Below are 10,904 nucleotides of genomic sequence, written 5' to 3' on the forward strand. Positions count from 1 at the left end.
GACCATCATTACTTTTTTGCAAATCACATTGTGAGACTTGGCCAACCCTAGGCCCGGTTGCACCCTGGGATCCAGTGCAGTATTAATATTGGTAATGATCTTGAAAGGAAGTGAAACTCCTATAAGAAAGCATTGGGTTGGCTGAGATAATCTATTACAATGATCTCAGCAAAGGCTGCTGAGCTTCCCCATGGAGACAAACATTAAAATATTCAAGAGAAAATTCTAAATATTTTGGTTTGTGATATTTTTATACTGACGGACCAAGTACTCTAAAAAAACAACATTTAGCAGCTATATGGAATATCCATTCAAAAATAGAAAAAAACATAAATGAAAAGTTGACTTGTTCAAATGCAAGGGAGAAATGTAAGCAAAATAAGCCATGTGGGTGGAAGCCAGTCACTTCAACAGCCAACAGGACACTATACTGCTAGGAATGCATATTTGTACTCCTAATGTTATTGTGTTAAACTGCGACACTATATCTTGTGAAATGGAGTATGTGAGTAAATGTTGTATTTTTGTTACCATGCACATCATCAATGTCTCTTTCTTTTATTTTTTATTTTTTCTGTTTTTATTATTTTTTTCATCAATGCGTGTCATATGATAGTCATGATACATTCACACGGATGTAGTTTACAATACAAGATGTCATGAAGCTTAACGGCATACATAGTAGGTATAATAACAAGCATTAACAATTTTATGTAGGAAGGTGTAACTGTGTAGTACGAACAGCCTGAGTTTAAGTTGTGTCTTTTTTGGTCTTACATGTGAAAAACCGGGCTATCTTGCGTCATGGTGTAGGTAAGAGTAGTTTCAGGCTTTTTGCTATTTACCCCCTTTCCATATAGTGGTGTGGGGGGGAGGTTGTGGGTGTGGACGCATGGAGCTTGACACCCAGCAAATAGGGCTAGGCCATCTTCCACGGAGCTCCAGAGAGCAAATAGTGGGGAGATTAGGCTCACTCCTAAGAGCAGGGACGTTTTAGCCGCGAGGCAAACAAGGCATTTGCCTTGGGCGGCATTTTCCGGGGGGCGGCAAAAAACGCTGCCCGCAAATGCCCAGGGCAAATGCCTTGTTAGCCTCGCGGCTAACCGACATGCTGGGTGGGTGGCACTGGCGGGCGGGCTGCTGGCAAGGGAGTACTTCCTCTGAGCTGTCTGCTCAGCTCCCTCGCGCGCCGCAGAGTGAGACTGGGAGACGGAATATGACGTCATATTCCGGCTCCCAGCCTCACTCTGTGGCGCGAGGGAGCTGAGCAGAGCACTCAGGGGAAGTGCTCCCTCGCCAGCCACCCCCCCGCCAATGCCGCCCGCCCAGCATGTCGGTTAGCCGCGAGGCTAACAAGGCATTTGCCCTGGGCATTAGGGAGAAAGAGAACCCCACCACCAGCATTCCCAAAGGTAAGGAGCCTGGGGGGAGATTAAATAAAAAAAAAAAAGTGTTAATGTGAGTGTGTGTGTGTGTGTCTGTTAGTGTGTGTGTCTGTTAATGTGTGTGTGTGTATGTGTGTGTCTGACTGTGTGTGTCTCTGACTGTGTGTGTGTGTTTGCCTGTTAGTGTGAGTGTGTGTGTCTGTTAGTGAGTGTGTGTGTCTGCTAGTGAGTGAGTGTGTCTGTTAGTGTGTGTGTCTGTTAGTGAGTGAGTGTGTGTCTGTTAGTGTGTGAGTGTGTGTCTGTTAGTGTGTGTGTGTGTCTGTTAGTGTGTGTGTCTGTTAGTGTGTATGTCTGTTAGTGTGTGTGTGTGTCTCTGTGTGTGTGTGTGTGTTTGCCTTTTAGTGTGAGTGTGTGTGTCTGTTAGTGAGTGTGTGTATCTGCTAGTGATTGAGTGTGTGTCTGTAAGTGTGTGTGTGTTTGCCTGTGAGTGTGTGTGTCTGTTAGTGAGTGTCTGTTTTTGTTAGCTAGTGTATGCGTATCTGTCAGTGAATGTGTGTGTGTGTGTATTTAGAAGGTGGGGCGGGGGGAAGGGTTGGGTGAGGGTGGCGCGGGGGCACCTGAGTTTTGTCCTGCCTAGGGCAGCACAAAACCAGGATACACCACTGCCTAAGAGCATGCATTATGTTGTAGGGTATGAGAGACTTTAAGGAACATGGTCAGAGAATAATCAAAAATAGCAAAATAACCAAAATAAACTAGACAGGTAAGCTGGAAGCGCATATTATCTCTATGCCCAAGAACGTGACTCCACTTCAAGTCCCTGTGGGAATCTTTAGTCGGGTTATCAATGTTTATTTCTAATACCATTAAAGGTGTATCCCCATGATTTAATTTTGAATCTTGCTTACATTATTCCAGCAAGAATAAATAACATTGTCCATGTCTATTCTTTAAATTCCCAGTTTAGCACCCATACATGTTTGTTGATTCCAGATTGGTGCAACACTGTTCAGTGTCAGTGTTTTAAATTAAACCTACACCCCACTGCCCAAATACAAAATATTTTGTTTCAAATCACTGTTTGTAGGTTTTCTCCCCCACCCCTCCCCCAAAAAACATGAATGAATATTAGTATCATTTTTCATTGGGGGTTATATCTAAATACAACTTGTAAAACCTGCAGATTTCTTGTTTGCTGCCTTTGCAAGCTCGCCATTATTAACCCCGCCCAGACTTTCTATGGTTATCCAATCACAGACATGCAGCTCAATGAGAAGTCTTTGCGAGTGCTCTGGGCTATTGCTGCCTCTTGAGTTTAGCTCCACTGAGCTAAATAACCATGACATGAAGTAACAAGTCCTGTTGTCTGCTTGAAAGCCAGGGGGAAATCTTCACTTTTTGTAAAAAAAAAAAAAAAGTGAAAAAAAAATAACAAACCCGTTACACATAAAGTTTTTTAGCAAGCTAAAGTGCTTGAGGGCTCTGGAATTTCCCTTTCATACCCAATTGATCAAGGATTAGGATACTTATAAATCACCAATGACATACCTTTGTGATGTAATACCACAAAAAAATATAGCACTATAAAAACGTGCATTGAAAGGGTGTGTTATTTGCTTTATGGTTATTTAGGGGAATTCCATGTTTATTTATGACCAGTGTGCAGTAGAGTTAATCTTAACTAAGTAACACCAATTATTAGCAATAAAAAGAAACCTGTTTAACAAATATAATTAAACAATGCATTCTGAATGGTGGCTTAGTAGAACAAATGCTGGTGCATAAGGGCATGAAAACATGGCTGTCATTCTGGTGCCAGAGGAAATATGATGAATTGAAAGTGAATATGGTCTGAGGCCTCCTTTGAAATTTCTTATCGAATTTTTCACTTTTGAGGTCCCTCTACTGAAAATCTGCAGGATCTAACTTTTTTTGCAGTTAACTCTCACCAACCCAGGAAGTGGCTGCTAAGCCAGTTCTGTTGCGTCTATTTTTTTCCTTTGTGGCCCTGTTCATATGCTATAAATTTGAAGTTCAGTTGGCAGCTTCCTATTGCAAACTGCAACATAACGAGTCATTGCAGTTTCTTGAAATACCCTTTTTTATTAACTAATAGAAAAGTTTAGTGTGATAGTATGATGCTTTTAGCAAAAGACCCAAACCATACACAAAGTTTAGTTTAGTGACAAGCTTTTGGGAGTTCCTCACTTTATCAAGTCTAAAGCATTTGACAAAAGTAAAGCTATTAAACTAGCTAAGAATGCAGAGGTTACAGCAGCAAAAAAAAATATTCCAAAGTGTTGTAAATCTGTTTTAGAAGAAAAGAAAAAAGAAAGAAAGCAAGGTATGCTTTCACCTCTCGCCCAAACACAGTCCCACAATAGCCACCACGCACCATGCTCATCCAAAGTGGCGGCTATTGCGGGACTGTGTTTGGGCGAAAGACGAAAAGCTATGTTTTAGTTTTGACAATACCCAGTGGCACCAACGCTTTTAAGTATTTCCTCTTTACGGTCTTGCCTGTGATATTACGCATACACTCTTATGCATTTAGCCGTTTCCACTTCAATCACTACGGTTTATAAGCCTTGATACTCTTAGCTCTATACTTTACATCCTGTCTATTTTTTTTCTTTTCATAAAATATGTGCAGCAAACAAGACATTTGTAAAGCATCTTACACTGATTCTTAATGTGTTTATTCTTGTGGAAATGTCTTTTACAAAGCATGTATCTATCACCATGCACTGCAACAACAACAAAAAAGGTTGTAACATTAAAAAATATATAATATTAAAATGAAGAGATGGCAAGTTAAGGAGGGGAAATATAGGTAACTGTAAAAAACACAATGATCTGTGTGTTGTATAAATACCCACAAATTGACATTATGGTTGTAGAATAACATATATATAGCAGCTCGATGAGAAGGTGTACAGCGCCAATGAAAACTGTGACTGAAGCTATTTGCACAAGGAAATAGAATCTGCAGCTAGGCTTTTATTATCTTAGGGTAGCTTCATTTACAAAATTTGCTCATGAACAAAGCTTAAAGATGCTACGCTTGCATGTAATGACAACGTAAAACCCTCCAGAGAAAGCAAAAAATAGCCCAGAGACTTGTGTGAAAGAGATTAAATTGCTTTGGATTTGTCTGTGGAAGCGTAGTTTCACTGGTATGTAGGCAGTCCATAATAGAGAATACCATAGAGGAAACAGTGGTACTTGCCTTCTGCAGAGGGAAGCCATTTAAAAGATTAGATTTATTTTGCAGGCATAATTGTTTTCTCTAAAATATCACAGATATACACATGGCTGAATGCAAGGCAGTAGATTTATGCAGTCTGTGTATATATACATGGGTTGAATGGATTAAATAATTGATAAATAGAATATTGCACAAACATTCATAACATAAACATTCAAATATTCAAGGTACAATCCTAAATATTTGGATATGGGATATTTTTTATACTGACAGACCATGTACTCAAGAAAAAACATTTAGCAGCAATATGAAATATCCATCCAAAAATAGAAAATAACATGAATGAAAAGCTGACTTGTTCAACTTGCTAGGAATATATTGAAAGGTAAATTGGAGAACTGTTGTAAATTGGAGAACTGTAGTTTAGTACACTTAAATGCACCCCCACATTCACACACTGGTGCTGTCATAGTTTACCTAAAGGGTCAGTCATATTCTATACAGAAATACACCCACAGTCAATCACTTAGAGGGACATGGAACACAAACAGAACCCTGCAAGAATAGGCAAATCGTAGATCTTCAGCTGGCAAAGCCTTATGGGAGTTGTACAATAGTTGAGAATCTACCTTTTAGTCACTGCTGCTGTATATGGCACCAAAAAAAATTATATTTTAAATAATTATTTTAAAATACTTTCTTCATTTGCAACTATAGACAGATCACTTTGGGGACACGTTACCACTGATTACCTTTTTAAAAAAAAAAAAAAAAATTAGCTTCATTTTTAATTAGCTTTAATTTTTTAATGCATTTAATTTATATATAAAGGGTTAATTTTTACTCTAAACTCACTTTTTAATTAACTCAATTCAGGCTATACCTATTAATGATGAAATTGTAAAAGAGGGCCCAGAAAAGACGTCTCAAAGTGCAGACTTCAATAGAAGCAGAGCCACCATAAAAAGGCTTTGGTCACTAACAGTGGCCTTTGTCCACTTGACTTGCTTCCATTACCTGCACTTTGAGACATCTTGTGTACCTGAATGTAACAAATACCTTATAACATACAGACATATTTTTATTATCATCTTTTAATTTGTCTAAAGAACACTCCAAAAACCATAGCCACTACAGCTTACTAACTTCCATTAGCTCTCAATGAGCATCCCAAACAATGACCTAAGCGTCAGGATAGCTTCTAGCTCTTCTGCGAGAGTAATGGAGGGGGTGCTTGGTTGACCCTAAGTAAGTCAAACCATTAAACAAAGTGATAATATATGATAAGGTTGATAATAATATGTAAAGTGCATGTTTACTCAGAAGTAACCACAAGTTCTATTTATGCAGTATCAGTCATCCTGAAATAATGTTGTAACCACCCAGCTTTGCTTAATAGAGGTGATATTGGGTCACCGTGCATCCACTGAAAGAATGAGGAAATAGTGTGTGATATGTTGACTCAAGAAAATAATGCTTGGGCATGGGACACATTGCAAATCATTAATTTGATACTGACCAACGGCAAATTCAGAACCATCTGGACAGGGTAAAACACAGGGTAAATTCACACCCATTCAGTAACTACAACTATATCTGCAAAATTGGCGATGATAAAGTTTGTGAATAAAGTCCAAATTTTTGACTGTGAAGGTCTCTGGATAGTCCAAAACATTTTGTGCCATTTTGGTGTGGTTACAATCAGAATTCAGTGAATGTTGTATTGACACCATAATAAACCACAAGACTAAAGACTGCTCAGAGGAGATATGTACATTTTGTCTCCAGGTTATATTTTAATTCATTTTTTATCACCAGTGTCTGTGGGGGACGCTGCTATCCTTTCATGAAACTATGTTATTTCTGTAGAAACTGATGTTTGTTTATTTATTTTATTTTTCTAACTGTACGTGCTTGGTGCAAGACTCTAAGAGTAGACTGGACACATTTATGTTTGCCAGGCCACTCAGAGGCAGGCTCTATCTTTTATGCCCCTTATCCTTTTTTGTTTTACTGTTTATTATGCAAAGCATTTCAGCTCAAAATTCTATTTTTTGCCACTGACTTACTATATAGACAGTTATATCAGGTTATTACTAAAGCTATATAATATTTTTATCCCCCCAGCGCCATCCACTCTATTGCTATTCTTATATAGACTGCTATCTGTCTTGCTCCAGATGTACCTTACATCATTAATCTACAGTGCCTTGCAAAAGTATTCACCCCCTTTGGCATTTTTCGTGTTTTGTTGCCTCACAACCTGGAATTAACATGGATTGTTTGAGGATTTACATCATTTAATTTACAGAACATGCCCACAACTTTGAAGATTTTTTTTTTTATTGTGAAGAAAACAAAAAATAGGACAAAATAACAGAAAATGTCAATGTGCATAACTATTCACCCCCCTAAAGTCAAGCCACCAATCACAGCTCCAAGTCGCTATGGATAAGTCTCTATGAGCTTGCCACATCTTACCACTGGGATTTTTGCCCATTCCTCCTTGCAAAACTGCTCCAGCTCCTTCAAGTTGGATGGTTTGCACTTGTGAACAGCAATCTTTAAGTCTGACCACAGATTTTCTATTGGATTGAGGTCTGGGCTTTGACTAGGCCATTCCAACACATTTATATGTTCCCCCTTAAACCACTCAAGTGTTGCTTTAGCAGTGTGTTTGGGGTCATTGTCCTGTTGGAAGATAAACTTGCCTCAAATTACGCACAGAGTGGTACAGGTTTTGCTCAAGAATATCCCTGTATTTAGCACCATCCATCTTTCCCTCAACTCTGACCAGTTTCCCAGTCCCAGCTGCTGAAAAACATTAGGCAAACTGAGGTATATATACACGTTATTGATGTCCTCATATAGGCTGCTACAGGTCTTGCTCTAGATTTATTGTATAGGCAGCGCTCTTTAACTAATTTACCTAGCTACCTGTGTGCTATCTAAGTCTAATGCATATTATTGTCTGCTCAATAAACATTGAATGAATTTTTTTTTTAATTGTGTAAATGCACAAACATGATTTTCATAAGTCTCCCTTCAAAGCAATTTATGCATAACATTTTTATTTACCTAGCTACCTACTCTATGTATTAAAACTATGTCATGCTATTAAGAAAAAGAAGTTGAATAGAGACATACATTTAATTCATTTACTGCATTTACATATTTTTTTTCATTATGTATTTGATTCTTGATTTGCTATACATTTCAGCCTTTTGTCCATGGGTTACCTAAACGTTTGAAAAATATTTAAAGACAGAAAAGAAACATTAACTAAAAAAAAAAAAAAAAAGATTTGAAAAATAAACAACCCAGAGGTGATCTTTGGGATATGGCCTCGCCCTAATGCATGCCAGATTGTTTTTCAGCTGCTTCCTACTTGGCGTCATGTTGCTATCGACTATCAAGCTTGCTTTGACAAGCAGAAATCTAGCTTGGTTACCGAGTTAGCATGCCATGTATAAAGCAACTGATGTATGCAAATAGCTACATGTATTTATTTTACAGCTTGGACTAGAGTAACACCATCAATTCATCAAATACTAACATAAAACCCCTTTCCAAACCACATTTAATGATGATGAGTTATGAAATATGATAATATATACTTGTGAACAGAAACCTTAAATCAGGCTTCTACTACATTTTCATTAGGATATATTCTATGAGTAAATGTTTAAAGGAACACTATAATGTTTGGAGTACAAACATGTATTCCTAACACTACAGTGATCTAGAGGCGATTTAGATTATTGTGCCCCCATTAAATAGATATACTTATGTTTTTGCTCCCGTAGCTCTGTCTCACCATGGCTGACACTCCTGGCTGAGATCATCATTACATATTATCTCATCCAATCCAATGCTTCACCTTAGAGAAGCATTGGGAGGAAGATAGTATGCATGCTGGTCAATCACTTCACTTCACCAATCAGCCATCTCCTCTTAGAGATGCTTTATATCAGTGCATCTATATAGGGAGCATTTCGAATCTTCATGCAGAGTGAAGAGTCAATCCTGCAATTATTGTAGCACTGCACCAGAAAGGACTAAGTAAAGCTATTAGAAGTGGTCTTAGAAACAAAAAAAATCTCGCCTTTTCTACATTAAGCAGTAGAGGATCGGGTGCTTAGTGTCCTTTTAAGAAATTCTAACATGTAAAATATATATTTTAAAGGGAAACTATAGTGCTAGGAATACAAAGTTGTATTAATAGCACTATAGTGCCAACCTCCCTTGCGCCCCCCTGTGGTCTGTCCTCCTGCATCAGCAGACCCACTTATCTCATAAATGAATTTAATTTATTGATGAAAGTGATTTTGCTATGACAGAAGACAAGCTTTCATCTTATCCATTCCAGTGAGGCGGAGTTCAGTGTCACAGAACTGGGATACCCATAAGGTGTGCCCCTGTCTGGACCTGAAGCTCTGACTCTGGCCATGAAGTAGTCCTCCCAGAACTGTCAGGAAGATCAAAAGATCTCTCTGCTTGAACCTGAACTCCCTCATCTGCTCGAGGGAACATTTTGGTCTGCACCAATATCAGGTACAGATCCCTTTTTTTTATTATTATGGTTGTTATATTAGTACCTGTAACGGATCCCCTATACTCAGACTGAGTATATCCGCTGTAGTTCTCCCAAATCCCCAGTGAAGCAGTGATTATAAGTGTGAATACTGCTCCCAATCCCCCAAACATGAGCCTAGACTTCATGAAGGGGTAAGATGGCCTGCTTTTATGCAGTACAAGGACACAGAAAACACACCCATGACACTCCCACACAACAGAGAGTGTTCTCTCCCAAGGCTTTTAGTGGGGCTGGCAGCCATTGGGGCCGTCTGTCTGGCAATCCCTCCCGGGACTTTCTTCCCAGTCAGAGGCAGATCATAGTAGTCCGCAGGGACCAGGGGTACCACGTATGGCCGACGGCCTACTGGTAAGTGCTCTACCATCCCCCCTTTTTGTATGTCATATGTGGGGGGCATACTATCCCATTTTATCGAGGCTTGGCACAGACTAACATTGGATGTTTGGGTCCTCAATACCATTCTAGGTTATCGGATAGAGTTTGTGCAAACCCCAAACCAAACCTCAGTGCAGGGATCTAGTAGTGAGTACTACAAGGGAAAGGCATGATCTACCAAGTTCCGCCTTGCTCTCCCGGTTTCCTGAGCAACCTCTTCTTGGTGCCCAAAAAGGGCGGTGGTTTGAGGCGGGTTATAAACCTGCGCCCCCTCAACGCATACGTTCAATAGCATCACTTCAAGATGGAAGGAACCAACTGCCTTCGGGACCTCCTCAGGTTGGGGGATTGGATGGTCAAACTCGACCTCTCACTATCCCGATTGCAGAGGAGTGTCACCACCTCCTTCAATTTCAATGGGATGAGAGAACGTGGAGGTTTCTGGTGTCTCCCCCCTTGAACTCATGACAGGATCATTTGCCCTAAAGAACCGCCTCGGTTTCGCGACAAATTGCTCCATTATTCTGCGAGTGGACAATATATCGGCAGTCCATTACACCAACCACCTGGGCGGCACGAGATCCAAGATACTGGCGGACCTAGCCATGGAATTCTGGCAATATTGTCTGGAGCACAATAGATCAGTACAAGCAGAATACATTCCAGGTCTGTCCAATACAATAGCGGATTGGAATTCAAGACATCTACGAGATACCAGCGACTGGCGTCTGGACCGCAATGCCTTCCTACAACTGCAAACGCTCTGGGGCCCAATGTATATCGACCTGTTTATGTCTCAATAGAATTCCCAACTCCTGGTGTTCTTCAGTTGGAGGCCAGACCTGGACACTCTAGCAGCAGATTCCTTCATCCAGTTGTGACCAGACAGGCGACGTTATGCATTTCCTCCTTTCGCCCTACTGGCTAAGACATTAGTACACCGTTCGCGGACATCTTTGGTTCTCATAACCCCATTCTGGATGGCACAGCCTTGGTTCCCCTCACTCATGGAGATATCTATAGATCTTCCCAGACTGCTCCCCGAATCAACGCACCTCCTATTGGATCCCGATGGAAACCCACACCCTCTTCTGGTGAAGGGACACCTCAGATTGTAAGCGTGGCTCCTCTCCGGGGACCCTGGGTTGTGCCAGATGTTCCACAATCAACTCTCGAATTACTGTCGGGAGCCTGGGCCCCTGGAACAAGATGATCCTACGGTCATTTATGGAACTCATGGAGTCGTTGATGCATGGAACAAGTGGATCCCGTATGTGCTCCTGTGAACTGCCTATTGCGTTTCCTTACGGGCCAAGGTCTGGCCTATCACACTATTAAT

This window comes from Pelobates fuscus, chromosome 3 (genome assembly GCF_036172605.1).
Source record: "Pelobates fuscus isolate aPelFus1 chromosome 3, aPelFus1.pri, whole genome shotgun sequence".
Taxonomy (NCBI): Eukaryota; Metazoa; Chordata; class Amphibia; order Anura; family Pelobatidae; genus Pelobates; species Pelobates fuscus.